The 14,595-nt window shown below is 31.9% G+C and overlaps 1 long non-coding RNA gene across 2 annotated transcripts; it reads right to left on the bottom strand.

Annotated features, from left to right (window-relative positions):
* Positions 1–1,341: 1,341 nt before the first annotated feature.
* LOC138338207 (uncharacterized) lies at positions 1,342–13,266 on the bottom strand. Of its 2 annotated transcripts, none has more exons than XR_011211634.1 (3): positions 13,088–13,266; positions 11,640–11,693; positions 1,342–1,700 (listed from the first exon to the last, which is right to left on the bottom strand). It is a non-coding gene; the product is annotated as an uncharacterized lncRNA (long non-coding RNA). The 2 variants fall into 2 exon arrangements; XR_011211635.1 differs by lacking the exon at positions 1,342–1,700 and adding an exon at positions 6,018–7,034.
* Between the last annotated feature and the right edge of the window lie 1,329 nt (positions 13,267–14,595).

Raw genomic sequence — 14,595 nt, forward strand, 5'->3', positions numbered from 1 at the left:
TAAGAAATTAACTGTAGCAAGTAGTGAGCTTCGAGTTTGCATAATGAAGCAATTAGTGGCAAAAATAACAAGAATCTTGACACACGCCGCTAGATCAAAAAGAATAAACTAGCAACTCTTACAAGCCTTTCACCTTTAGATCTTCTCGGTAAAGCGAAACTTCGGTAACCCTATTAATTTTGCATTTTTATATCTATGTAGGTGTATAATTTAGTGTCATTATTGTTTTTAATTTTATGTACATGTATTTAAATTTATTACTATTTTGGGGTTTGCATCGATTTCATTGTTTCATTATTTGTTTTTACTTATTAAGTTATTGTTGGTACTAATTAACTGCATATTAAATTATTCTTATTTTTGTTTTTACTGACTCGATAATGCTTTAACTCTATGTTTTCATGTTCCTTTGTTCAAATTTTTATAAATATTGGCAAATTATTCCTCTATTTCATTGTTCAAATATCTATTGTAATTGGTTGATTCATTTCATATTTTATTAACTTTATTTTGATTTTTATTTCAAACTAAAAACATTATTGTTGATATATTATCAAATTGCTTTTATTTTATTTAATATTTAACATATACATGATAATTTTTCCACCTGGAATAATCATTAATTTAACATGTGTGCAGTTATAATTTTTCTTACATTACAAGTTAAGTTTGACCGATAAAGAAATTACCGTTAATTTCCAAGGTCTCCAATGTTTATGAGAAAGGTTTTATGTTACATTATTATTACATTCATTTATTATCTCCTCCTCAATTTGAAATAAAGAAATTTAGCAGAGACTCATTTTTTGGATTCGAAGAATGTAAAACACCTTCTCTTCACAAATAATTTAACCCTTACCTAGTATCTATTGATTTTGAGAATATTTTTTTCCTGTAATTAATTAATTGGTTTCCCGGTTAGTTACTGAAATTAGGTAAAATATCTTTTATAACTCTTTTATTATTAAATTTCTTTTAAAATATAATTTAATTGAATGAATTATATTATTTTTTTTAGTTACCACAACGTTTCACCCTATTCATATAAAGTAGAGATGCAACAAATCCTACTAATTGGATTAAATAAATGAAAAATATCACTAAGACCAAATCTCTTGACTCCTACTCGTTAAATTAAATTAAGTAAATTCCAATTTTACTCTATTTGCTCATCATATTAAATAGTCCAGAAAATATCGCAAGAATTGAAATTTCAAATTTATCCTTCAGACACCTACTCATCAAATTAAATCAAATATAATATTAGAAGAATTGACAGAATGTTCTAATCGTTGTGGGTCCTACTCATTAAGAAATTGAACGAAACTAGTAAAAACAGTGTAGAAGATAACATTTCAATTATCTATGTGATAAATAAGAACACAATTCCAAGATATTTATGGAGTTCAGATATCCCTCTCCTAATAAGAAGTCTGAGGTGTAACAATTCTCCTCTAAAGAGAGCTCAAAGAACATAGAGCATAAAGCTGAGATTGCAAAAGGAAGTATTGATCTTCCTTCGTATGTAGGTCCTTATACCATGGTTGGGTAATAAACATCTAAATACACAAATCTAGATTTTTGCGATTTTAAAAAGGAAAAGTATGAGCACTGCGATAAGGTTGTGAAGGTATTGTCTGCCAATGATAACCTGGATGCCATTCCTAGATTCTATGCAATCATCAAGAAGATTTTGTCTCCTGCATTTAAATTGCACATAACAAGGTTAGTTCTAGAGCCTCTAAATAAAGGTTAAACCAAATGACTATATGAGGGATTTCTAGCTTCTTGTACTAGGTAAAGATTAGGGAACTTAGAAGACACTTAAGATCATCGTATGCTAACATATTTGGTATCTGCAATGAGTGGAAACAACCACTATGTAATAGAGGTATTTACATTGGAAGGAAAAACATGGGACCTCGTTGAATACGTGTATATGAACTAGCGTCCTAATCTCATGATAGATAAAAAGTTAAACTATGAGTTTTTTGAGGTCTTGTCAGACCATGTTCATGCTATTATTGGTCATGTTGCATACTTGGATAAAGTAAAAGTTTTTACTTGTCTTTTCTAGCGAGAAGGAGATCCATTTCTAGTTCCTGCAAAGGATATGTTTTGATGTTACAATTCATATATGAGAAAAGAGATATGATGAAGGGTCTAGTTTAAAGGATCCCTCAGGAAAATGATTCCTCTCCATCCATGTAATCTTCATGGATAGAATTCAGTGAAAGAATCTAAGCATATGCTCTGCCAGAACTAAAAATGGATCTCCTACTCGATAAAAATGGCAAGTAGAGCCTTTTGCTTTATCCAAGTATTCAACATGCAAATAATTGCATTAACATAGTATGACAACATCTCAACAAACTCGTAATTAAAATTATTATTGCTCCCAAAATGAGGACGCCAATTCACATCCCAATCTTTAAGGAGGTCCCATGGGTTTCCTTCGGTTGCAAATATCTTTAATTTTTCGTTGATGTTTCTGTTTATATCAAATACCAAATGTGCGAACATAGGATGATCTTCAATGTCGTTAGAGTTTTCTAGTTTTACCTAGTACAAGAAGCTTGAAAACCCTCAACAACCAATTAGAATAATACTTGTTAAGCGGCTCTTGCTCAAACCATGTTATGAGAAATTTAAATACAGGAGACAAAATCTTCCTGATGACTGCATAAAATTTAGGAATGGCATCCATGATATAGAAGACAAGCCATACTTTCCCAACCTTAAAGTAGGACTCTTTTTTATATTGTAAAAATCTCTAAATATTGATTTGCATATCTTATTATTATTGACTCTGTCATAGATGAAATGCCTACATCTAAAGGAAGATCAACACTTCCTTTTGCAGTCTCATAGTCATCATATGTTTTTGCAGGCTCTCTTCATAGGAGAAATGATGCACCTTAGACTCCTTAGTTGCAGAGGGATATCAAACCCCCTTAAATTTCTTATAAGCATCTTGTTCTTCATCACTTAGATATTTGACATGTTGTCGACAGAACATACATCTAGGATGGTGTTTCTCATTGAGAAATTTAAAATTTGTCCATGATAAGCACCAACTTCACAATTTTTACTAGATTCTATTGTTGTCTTCACAACTATCCCAAACCGAGCCTACACCTTGGACGTGGATGGTATATTAGAAGCATTATTTTTCCCCAAAAGAACCCTTATCATGGATAACTACAAGAAGAACACTAACTTGAACATACATAAACATCAAATTGAAAGAAACATGAAGAAACAACTTACTAAATCCTAAAACATTGCTGAATATATTGAATATCCAAAAATTGTCTATCTATGAAACCTCTACTATACAAATATGAGTGTTGTAACAATACCCATGACTCCTCAAAAGAACTAATACTTACTACTCATAAATTGGAACACTCCAAAAGCAAAAAGGTCTTACTCAAATGCTTGCGAGCAGATGACGTGATCTTAACAGACTCTTGTGAATGACATGCATACATTTAATGTACGACTATGTAATATAGTTTAATAACAAATACCTATATGGAATGACTGGAATAGATAAAAATGTACTCAAGCTGAATATAAGGAAATAAAAAAGATAAATCATTTCAAGTTTATAAAATACTTTCTCATGTATGAAATCATCATAATAAGTGATATATTAAAATTAAATTTAACTCTTGAGGATATTCTCTAACCGAAACCATCACTGAATTTGTAATAAAATATTTGCTTTAAAAGATTCTCAATTATTTATAACTCAGAATAGAGTTTATGCTGAAATATATACATGAACAACATAACTCAAGGATCTCAATAATAAAATGTGAAAACTCAATACTATGAACTCAAGAATTTAGAACTCAAGAACTTAGAACTCAATGATGCTATTCATCTCAATAATATTAAATTCATAAGATTTATGTTGAAGTATAGACATGAACGAATTCAACTCAAGAATTTCAATGCATAACATAAAGCAATTTCAAAGATTAGGAACAGAATTTTACAAATGTTCTGGAACTCAATAACTCAAAATCAACTCATCTTAAGAACACTGAAATTTAGGGATCGAATCCTAGACTATTATTTTACTGATTTAAAAGTATAAGTAGGGTTTAGGGTGTGAGGAAAAACTTGTCCAACACTATTATAGCCTTACATACCTGCAAAATGAAGGTTCTTGAAGAATCTTTAAGAGATTCGAAGATGAACTTGATTTAAAGTCTTGAGATTTTTTGAATTAATTTCTTGAAACTCTATGACCAAGAATTATGATTTTCATTATTGGTTCATAATTCAATGGAGGAATTATGTTTGAACGAATGGAACCAATGGAGGAATTTCCATTGTAGATCCTCTGTAGAAGTGATTTGACTTTTAAATTTGGACCTTCATGTTTTTGTCAAACTTCTTGAATTGATAGTAAAATAATTATTTATAAGAGTTAAATATATTTTTAACTCATTTTAACTTATGTTGTGACATGGCATATTTGATTTAGCTCCTGAAATATCAACAAATTGTGATTTTAATTCATATAATATTTTTGTAAGCGCCTTCAATATTTACTTAAAAGAAATACTCGTTTGTGATATTTTGCATGTGAAGATTTAACAAATTTTAAGCTTATTAAATATTAAATCATTTAATTTTTTATATACTATATTGATTTTTTTTTATTAAGAATCAATACATAAGAAAAATGTAATTTCTAAAAATAGTCAAGATGTAAAATACTTACAATATAAAACAATTAAGAAAATATCACAATAATTAATATTTTAAATTAACCTCGTTCATACTAATCAGATATAATTAAATAAAATTTAAATTCAAACTTGTGGCTCCTACTCATCAAATTAAATTATATGAAAGTCTAAATTACTTTTTTGAATCCTACTTACCAAATTAAATGCTTAAGATAATATCACAAGAGCTATAATTCAAAATTTACCCTTTTAGGTCCTTAATCCTACTCATCAAATTGAATAACTTAGGAAGTATCACAAAAAATAAAATTTAAAATCTACCCTCTTAATTCCTTCTCATTAAGTTACATTAAATTAACTAACAAATTTACTCCCATAGGCCACTAAACTAAATGCATAAAAAATATCATAAGAACTTTACTTCAAAAATATTCCTTCTGATTCCTACTGATAAAATTAAATCAAATAAGACTTAAAATTTATCCTCATGAATCCTACTCATCAAATTACAGAAAATAGAATGTTGTAAAGAATGGTAGAAACTATTAATCTTTTCTAGATCCTCCTGATAAATGCTCAATTACACCTCATCCAATTCCAAGTGGAGATGATTGTGAACCCGCAGGGAGCAGTATAAGTTTGAGTTCAAGTATGAAGTTACCAATATGATCTAGTTGGTTAGAAGAACAAAAACTATCGAATTAAATCGGATAACTGAGTGAGTGTCAAAAAATGTGAGATTTGGGGGGGGGGGTTGTTTATTAATTAGCAGCTAATAAAATACGAAAACAAGGGAAATCTACAAGTTAAAGATGTATTCCTAGGATGTGATCGATTAAAGACTAAATTCTCTGTATGGGTAATTGAAAATTACAAAAATTGATGAATCTCAGTAGGTAGTCTAGACTATATATGAAATAATATCTTTCTCTCGAACAACAATTACGATTCAATCGAGTTTTCTCCAACCTCGACAAGCTTAACAATATAAAGTCCAAAACCTTAATTTATCTATTGTCGAGCTAAATAGGTAGAATTGAGTTTAGGATTTACTCTATCAAGTTGAACCCACATTAACCCAATAACTACAATCATTAATTGAAAACAGTGGTTCTAAAACCTTTTTCTCAAGAAAGCAAAGAACTCTAAGATAGAATTGCATTTGCAACTTCAATTCATAGATTAATAAGCAACCATCAATTAAAGAAACTTTCATTAAGCATTTAAATTAGTAAACAACAATACCCATGAGATAATTAAGCCAATAATTTCATGATTACACCCTAATAATTAATGTTTTAGCTACACATCATAAAGAGAAACAATTACCAACTATATAAGCCATGAGATGAGTAATCGTTTTAGAGTTCTCCAATGCTTCAAATACAATTAAATAATAAACCCAATTTTTTTCCCTCAACCAAGTCACAGAAGCTTAAAAGTTAACAAAGGAATCTCAAAAACTAAGAGAAAACTAATATTGTACACACTTTCGGAATCCAAACTCTTTTTCTTTTAAAAACTCAAATTATATATTCCCAATTTTTGTCCTTCAAGTTCATTAGGCGAAGGAAGTTGATCTTTCTAACAAGGTCGGGGATCCTGCCGATCACCAGTTTTCATAGGCTCTCACTCCTTAGGGGTTCTTTGACATTAGGCGGTTAAGGTTGATGCCACTTAGTAGGTCAACGATCTTCCAACTGCCCATTTCTATCACCAAGTAGGTTCATCCTTAGGGCTGGCACACTAGAAGATTGGGCGAGCTAAACAGTAACTCAATAGTTCGCCGAGTGGTATTGGCAATAATAAGGATTGCCTACCTTAAACTTCTTCAGCTTGTTTTCTTCTTTATGCCCGATAATGTCCTTGACTTTCTCATTAGCTTTCATTGCATTACATTAACACTTCACCATCATTGTATGTCACGGCCTAGGGATACCCCTAGATGTACATGACATATTCGACCTTGAAGGGGTCTCATACTGTCACGCCCCAAGTGTACACTCTGACATGTCAGTTACTCAATCACTGTTGCCAACCTTTTGCGGACCCTTGGCCTGACCTACTTAACTCAACCTAATACTTAACTCAATCTAAAGAAAGAAACATTCTCATAAGGATAACCTAAAGTAAAATATCTTGGCCAAAATGGCACTTAGGACTCACAATAGAGTATCTATAATACAGATAAAGAGAGACCCAAAACTAAAATGTCTGACAGTCTATTTGTCTATGAAACCTCTATAATACTAAGATGGAGGTTATGACAAACTTCAAGTGCTCAGTTGGATCAACGATGTGCTGGATGATGCTTATCCTGAGTACCTGCTTTTGCATCATGATACGATGTAGGAAAACTAACATCATTACATTGACCGTATGAGTATGGGAGTTTCAATGCTAACTCATGAATAACTTTATCAAATATAAAGTAATAAGACACATGTAATATATAAAAGCTTGTAAAACAGTGTAAACACTTAGTTCATTAAATAAAATGTAATAACAAACTCAAATTTACTTATATATGAAGTAATATAGTTTATGTGGGAGATTCTCTAAACGGAAACCACCATTATGAGTCTAAGTGTGATACAATGTGTTTCCCATGCTTCCAAAACATTCATATACTTTGCCATCACATAAATCTCCTTAACTAAGTTGATCTACTAGCTTAACTTACATGATCATCCAGATTGTATGACTCTTTAATGCCCATGATTGCTACATTGTTTTTATGAAGACTTGAGTTAATATGAAACGTTATCCCTACATCGATGCTCAATACTACTCCCAAAATGTACTTTAGCTCATGCTTTTAAAAACAACTTCCTTTCTTTGGGTTGAGATAATTTCTCAATAGGTCGTTTTAAAAAGCTTTTTTTTAACCAATGTTCCTTTTTCTTGATCAAAACCCTTTTTGGAAATCTTAGTTTCCTTTAAATAGAAATGTGAAAACACTTATAAACCTTTAGGGTATACTTATTTTTATTATAAGTTTTCATAAATGAACATAAATATTTACTCTTTGCTTAACTTGAAACTTGAGTCTTAAATCAACTCTTATTGAATAGTTAGTTCCCTTATATTTTTTGAAGGAAAGACTTCAACCTTTTTACTCTTTACTTTAATTTAAAACATGAGCCTTAAAACAAAGTTGAAACGTTTAGTAAAGACTGTTGAAAACCTTTAAAAACATTGTTTTGGATTAGCTTGTTAACTTTAGACTTGACTCTTAACTATTCTTACTTTGATCTTAACTCTTCTTGAACTGGATTATGGATTAAAGGTTATGATTCCTTCTCTTTGGTGATTTATAGGTGTTTAAAAATCATTTTAAGTAATTAGAATCATTGGAAGGTGTTAATATACCTTAGACAGACTTAAAAAGGTGAAATTACGACAACAGAGCAAAAAACACCAATTTGGGTGCATTTGAGCAAGCTGCGCCAGACCAGTTTGTCTGGGGCATCTTACAAGCACACAGTAGGTGCATCGCCCCATGCATTCTGGCTTAGGTGAGGCACACCGCGCCTGGTGCTACCTAGATGCGCCTGAATATCTTTGTTCTCTCGCTTTATCATCCTAAAACGCCTAAACCTCCATAGTTTTATTCCCAAACCCTTAGGATCATCAATAGATTCAGTATCCAATAGATCTAACTTGAAAAACAACTTGGAATTTACGAATCATAATCAATGGGTATTCAAACAACTCAACCAATAAGGATTCGACAAGATTCAACAAGAATTCACTTCTAATCATGTAAAAAGTTACAAAACCATTGAATTGAAACAAGTTTTGGGTGCGGCTAAATTAACCCAACATGAAAGATCTCACATAAATTCATAGCGATCACTCCCGACGAATTCCACTCCCAAATCCTTGACGTTCTTAATCAATCCTTGACTTTTCTCCCTTTTCTTCTTCTCTTCTCCCTACTCCTAGCTCTAAACATAAAGTTAAACTTTATAATCTGACAACAGCTATTTTTTAGCCAAAATAAATCCCTAAAATGAAATAAGAAATAAATTGGTGAACATAATCTTTGCCTTCCTTAAATCCGGATTGTGACCTTCCTCAATCCAACAACCCAACTTCAAATTGTCATATCTCCTTATACAATATCGAGAAATGCAAAAACTCAGCAGTATTAGAAACAACTCTCCAAGGGATTTCGAACTTTATGAAGAAATACCTCTAACTCATCTTGATCTAGGAGCTATGGTCGTTTTAAAATGACCAAAACTCACTTTCTTAACTTAGAATGTTTTCCAGATTTTCCCTTTCTTTCCAAAAGGAATTATTTTAGTTTATGAGCTTATTCTTAGATACTTAGAGTTATAAATATTACAATGTCTCCCCCTTTGGAACATTTGTCCTCGAATGATATTTCTTTCGTTAATCTAAGAATAATAACCTCAAGTTTTACTCTAAATAATCAAAAGCAAGTAACCACATGCTTACTCATAGTTTATTATTAAGAAGAAAATTTGTACTTTAATCTGCATTCTTTTTGGATTCAGAGAGATGTGGATATCTCTTGTTTATACCCTCTTCAGTTTCGCAAGTCTCTTCTTCAACAAATTGGTTCCTCCAAAGGACCTTGACTGGCGCAACCTCCTTTGTTTTTGACATGCAAACTTGGCGATCTAAAATCTGAACCGAAAACTCTTCATAGGATATGCTATCCTTAATTCCAACATTTTCAGTTGGTACAATCAATGAAGGATCACCCATGCACTTCTTAAACATGGATGTATGAAATATCGGATGAACAATTGCTAACTCTTGTGCTAGTTCCAAATCATAAGCTACATTGTCAATTCTCTTGGATATTCTATAAGGATCAAAATGTGGGAGACTAAGTTTCCCCTTCTTACCTAACATCATAACACCCTTCATGGGTGAAACTTCTATGAATACCAAATCATTCACTTCAAACTGCAACGGCTTTCCCCTAACATATGTGTAGGGTTTTGACGACTCTGTGCCGTTTTAAATCTCTCTTGAATCACCTTTACCTTCTCCATGAACTAGATCTAGCCTTATCAAGCCTGTTTCACTAACTTAGAACCACCCAATAGGATATCTATATCTTCTCCCGTAAAGAGCTTTATATGGAGACATTTGGATGCATGAATAGTAGTAGTTGTTGTAAGAGAATTCAATGAGAGGTAGGTATTTGTCCAAATTCCTCTTGAAATCAATCACACAAGACCTCAACATATCTTTTGAGGTATGGATAGGGTGCTCTACTTTCCCATCTATCTGAGGATGAAAATATGTGCTTAATTATACTTTAAACCAAAACCTTTCTCGAAAGAGTTCAAGAACTTAAATTGTGCACCTCTATGTTAAATGGTCAAAACTAGACTCCATGATGTCTCACCGCCTCCTAGATATATAACTTTGCATAATCATATGCCGAATGAATGGCCTTTATAGAAAGAGATGGGATGATTTTGTAATTCCGTTGAAAATCACACCAGATTGAATCACGCTGTCTGCGAGACCTTAGCAAACCTCTGATGAAGTTCATTTTAAGAGTTAATACCACAGATGGTCACTCAACTATGCACTATTCTCTCAGAAAGTCACTCAACTTTCAATTTTCACTCAAAAGTCAATCAATTATTCACTCTTTCCTCAAATAGTCACTCAATCTATTAAATTGTTTTTTAGTTAAAATTTATTGATATAAATTATTTATATAACAAATCAAAATTATAAAAAAATAAAAATACCATTTAAACCATTTAGTGATCCACCAACCTAACCCGGCCCATTAAAAAATATGATATGACCCATTTTATTTTGTTTTTAATCCTAATTCAAGGTTTGAAGAGAGGGATTAATATAGTATTAAAGACAAAATAAAATGGGTCATATCATATTTTTTAATGGGTCGTGTTAGGTGGATGAATCACTAAATGGTTTAATATATTTTTAAAAAATTTTGGTTTTTTATATAAATAATTATTATCAACAATTTTTAATTAAAAATAATTAATAGATTGAGTGACTATTTGAGGAAAGAGTGGATATTGAGTGACTTTTGAGTTAAAATTCAAAGTTGAGTGACTTTCTGAGAAAGAAGGAAATAGTTGAGTGACTTTTGAGTGAAAAATTGAAACTTGATTGACTTTCTGAGAGAAGAGTGCATAGTTGAGTGACCATCTGAGGTATTAACTCTTCATTTTAAGCATCTCTATCTTCCATTCCGGAAGTTCTATATTTTGAGCCAACCCTCCAGGCCTCTAGTGTTCTAATACCACTTTTTGCCAATTCGGGCACTTGGCAACGAACTAAACAATGTTCTTCTTCATACCTTCCCACCAATATACTTCTCTCAAATTCTGGTACTTCTTTGTGGAACTCAGGTGAATTGAATATATGGATCTATGAGCTTCCTCCATAATCATTTCTTGGAGTCCACCCACCCTAGTTAATACCAATCTACCTTGACACTTCAATACACCATCTCCCCCTTGTTCAAAAGTCAAAATTCTTTGATTACGAATATTCACCTTCTAATAAAGATAACCTAAAATAAAATGTATTTGCCAAAATGGCACTTAAGTCTCACAATAGAATATATGCTATGAAAAAAAAGACTTACAACTAAAATTTCTGACTGTCTATGAAACCTCTATAATACTAAGATGGATGTTGGGACGGAACTCACAACATCCTTCAAAGAAAACTGAAAATCATGTAAATGTGTCCTCAAGAATGCAAAGGAGGCTCACCACTTACTTTTAGTGCTTAGCTGGATCAACGAGGCACTAGATGATGCTGATTCTGGTCACATACATTTTCATAATGATACAATGCATTCCAATAAGCCTCAGTATATTGAATGTATGAGTATGCAAGTAAGAAAGCTAACACAACTTAAGCTTGAAAAGAGTAAGAAAAAACACTTACATTGGCACTGCTCAACTCATGAATAACATGATTAAATATAAAACAATAAGACACCTGCAATATAAAAAGCTTATAAATCAATGTAAAAACATAGTTCGTCAAAGAAATGAAACAACAAACTCAATTTTACTTATTTATAAAGTAATATAGTTTATATGGGAGATTCTCTAACCGACAACCACCACTATGAGCCTAAGTGGTTATACAACGTATTGCCCACGCTGCAACAATTGTCCTATACTTTGCCGTCGCATAGAACTTCTTAAATTAGTGGACCCACTAGCTTAACTGACTTGATTATCTAGAAAGTATGATCCGTTAATACCCATGATAAATACATGATTTCATGGACACTAGAGTTAATATGAACTCTCATCCCCATATCAGTGCTCAATACTATTCCCAAAATGTACTTTAGTTCATGCTTCTAAAAATAACTTTCTTTCTTTGGGTTGAAATAATTTCTCAACACTTAGCTTTAAAAAGTTCTCATGGAATAAATGTTCCCATTTCTTGTTCAGAAAACACTTTTGGGAATCTTAGTTTCCATTTAACTTAAAATTTTAAAACATTCATAAGCTTTTAAGGAATACTTAGTTCCCTATAACTTTTTCGAAATGAACTCATCTATTTACTCTTTGATTAATTTGAATCTCGAGTCTTAAATCAACTCTTAGGGAATATATAGTTCCCTTATATTTCTTGAAGGAAAGACTTCAACCTTTTTACTCTTTACTTTCATTGAAACATTGGACTTAAAACGATGTTAAAAAGTTCAATAAAGACTTTTAAAAACCACTAAAATCATCTCTTTGGATTAGTTTTTTAACTTTAGACTTCACTCTTAAGTTCGTTAACTTTGATTTTAACTCTCCTATAACTAGATTATGGATTCAAGGTTATGGTTCATGTTCTTTGGTTATTTCTAGGTGTTTAGAAATTATTTGAACTAGAATTACTAGAAGGTATTAAATACCTTAGAAGGATGTAAAAAGGATAATCTACGAAAAATGGGTGAAAAACACGATTTGGGAATGTTCGGGGCACACCGCGCAAGATTTGTCGGTCTGAGGCACCCTTGTGGCACACTGTAGGTGCGCTGCCCCATGCCTTCTGGCGCAGATGGGGCACGCTACGTTTGGTGATACCCATATGCATTAAAACGTCTTTCTTCTCTTATTTTCTGATCCTAAATCACCTAATCCTCCATACTTCTATTCCCAAACCCTTAGGACCATGAATATCTTCAATACATAATCGATGCAACTTGAAAAAAAACATGGAAATTATGAATCAACATGAATGGGCATCGAAAAAACTCAACCAATAGGGATGGTACAAAATTTATCAAGAATTCATTTCTAATCATGTAAAAAATTCTGAAACCATTGCATTGAAACAAGTTTGGTGGGTAAATGAGTCAACCCAAAACAAAAGCTCTCACGTACCTTGGTAGGGATCACCCCAATGGATTCTACACGCAAATTCTTGGCATTCTTGGTCAATCCTTGTTTTTTCTCCCATTCTTTGTTCTCCTTATTATTCTCCAAGCCCTAACCGTAAGTTAAACTTTCTAATTTGAAAAAAGCTATTTTTACCCCAAATAAATCCCTTAAGCAAAATAAGAAATAAATTGGTTGAAGTTCTAGTTTGCCCTTCCTTAAATCATGATTGGTACATTCCTCAATCTGAAGTCCAAACTTCCGACAGCATATCTCCCTCAAATGATATCGAAAATGTACAAAATCAACGGCATTGGAAAAATATCTCCAAGGGTTTCTAACCATATCAAGAAATACCTCTAACTCATCTTGAGCTAGGAGTTATGACCGTTTGAGAATTACAAAAACTCACTTCTCGAACTTAGAAAATTTTCTAGATTTTTCCGTTTCTTCCCAAAAGTCATTATATTTAGTTTTTTTAGCTTATTCCTAAACATAGCATAACAATAAACATAAAAAAAGATGCAGAATTTAAAACTTTTACAATCAAAGTCTTCTCATTAATATCAAAAGTAAGAGTCTAGACATTATCTAAATGAGCCATCTTCTACAATAGAATTTCAATAGAAGTTATACCCCTTGACAATATATTCTCTAAAATAAATGTAAGATAAAATATAAAATTGAATAAGTCTTGTGCTCTAACCATGAGGACTCGCCGAGCGGGAAGAATAGTCAATCCAAACTCTACTCGAAAGGCAAAGTATACCTCAACTACCGGAACATGCATTGAAATCCCTAAAACATGCTCAAACAAGACATTTAGTTGAAATGATGCATTTATAACTTAAATTATTAAAAAAAACCCAAATCTATACTAATGAAATGCAAAGGAAAGATCCCATAACCCAACCAAATGCCAAGTACCACTTTAAGCTCACTAAAATCCTACATATATTTCCTTGACCTCATCATTAGACAACATTCATAGATAAGGAAACATTCATATTATTAAATTCTAATGAATGAAGTTACAATTAGCAAAAATTCATATCATACATGAAATTCACATATCTTAGTAGCATAAGGAAACAATCCTATAACCCCTTTCCAAAGCCTAATTGTGCAATGGATAAAAAAGTCCCATACCCCCCCCCCCCCACCTAAAGATACACTAAGTACACTTCTTAAAAAGTCATTGGTGTAGGTCATGTTTTTTTCATATATGGAAATATAGACTTAATTGATATAGACCATGTGATCTACATGGAATTTGACATATTACCCCACTCCAAAGAGAGGTGTCCTACTTACTTAAGGTAGAAATCATGTACAAAATTTTAGGTGGATCAACTAGCTAAAAACATATGCGGGAACTTAGATATGGGATAAGGAGATTGTTACTAGGTAACCGTATTTTCTAATGCAAAAGATTACCATCTCATGAGACAACTATGTGGGGAAGCTCGACTAACTAATGTACAAACATCCATCTCATATTCATATCCACTCGA

Source organism: Solanum lycopersicum, chromosome 9 (genome assembly GCF_036512215.1).
Source record: "Solanum lycopersicum chromosome 9, SLM_r2.1".
Classification (NCBI taxonomy): Eukaryota; Viridiplantae; Streptophyta; class Magnoliopsida; order Solanales; family Solanaceae; genus Solanum; species Solanum lycopersicum.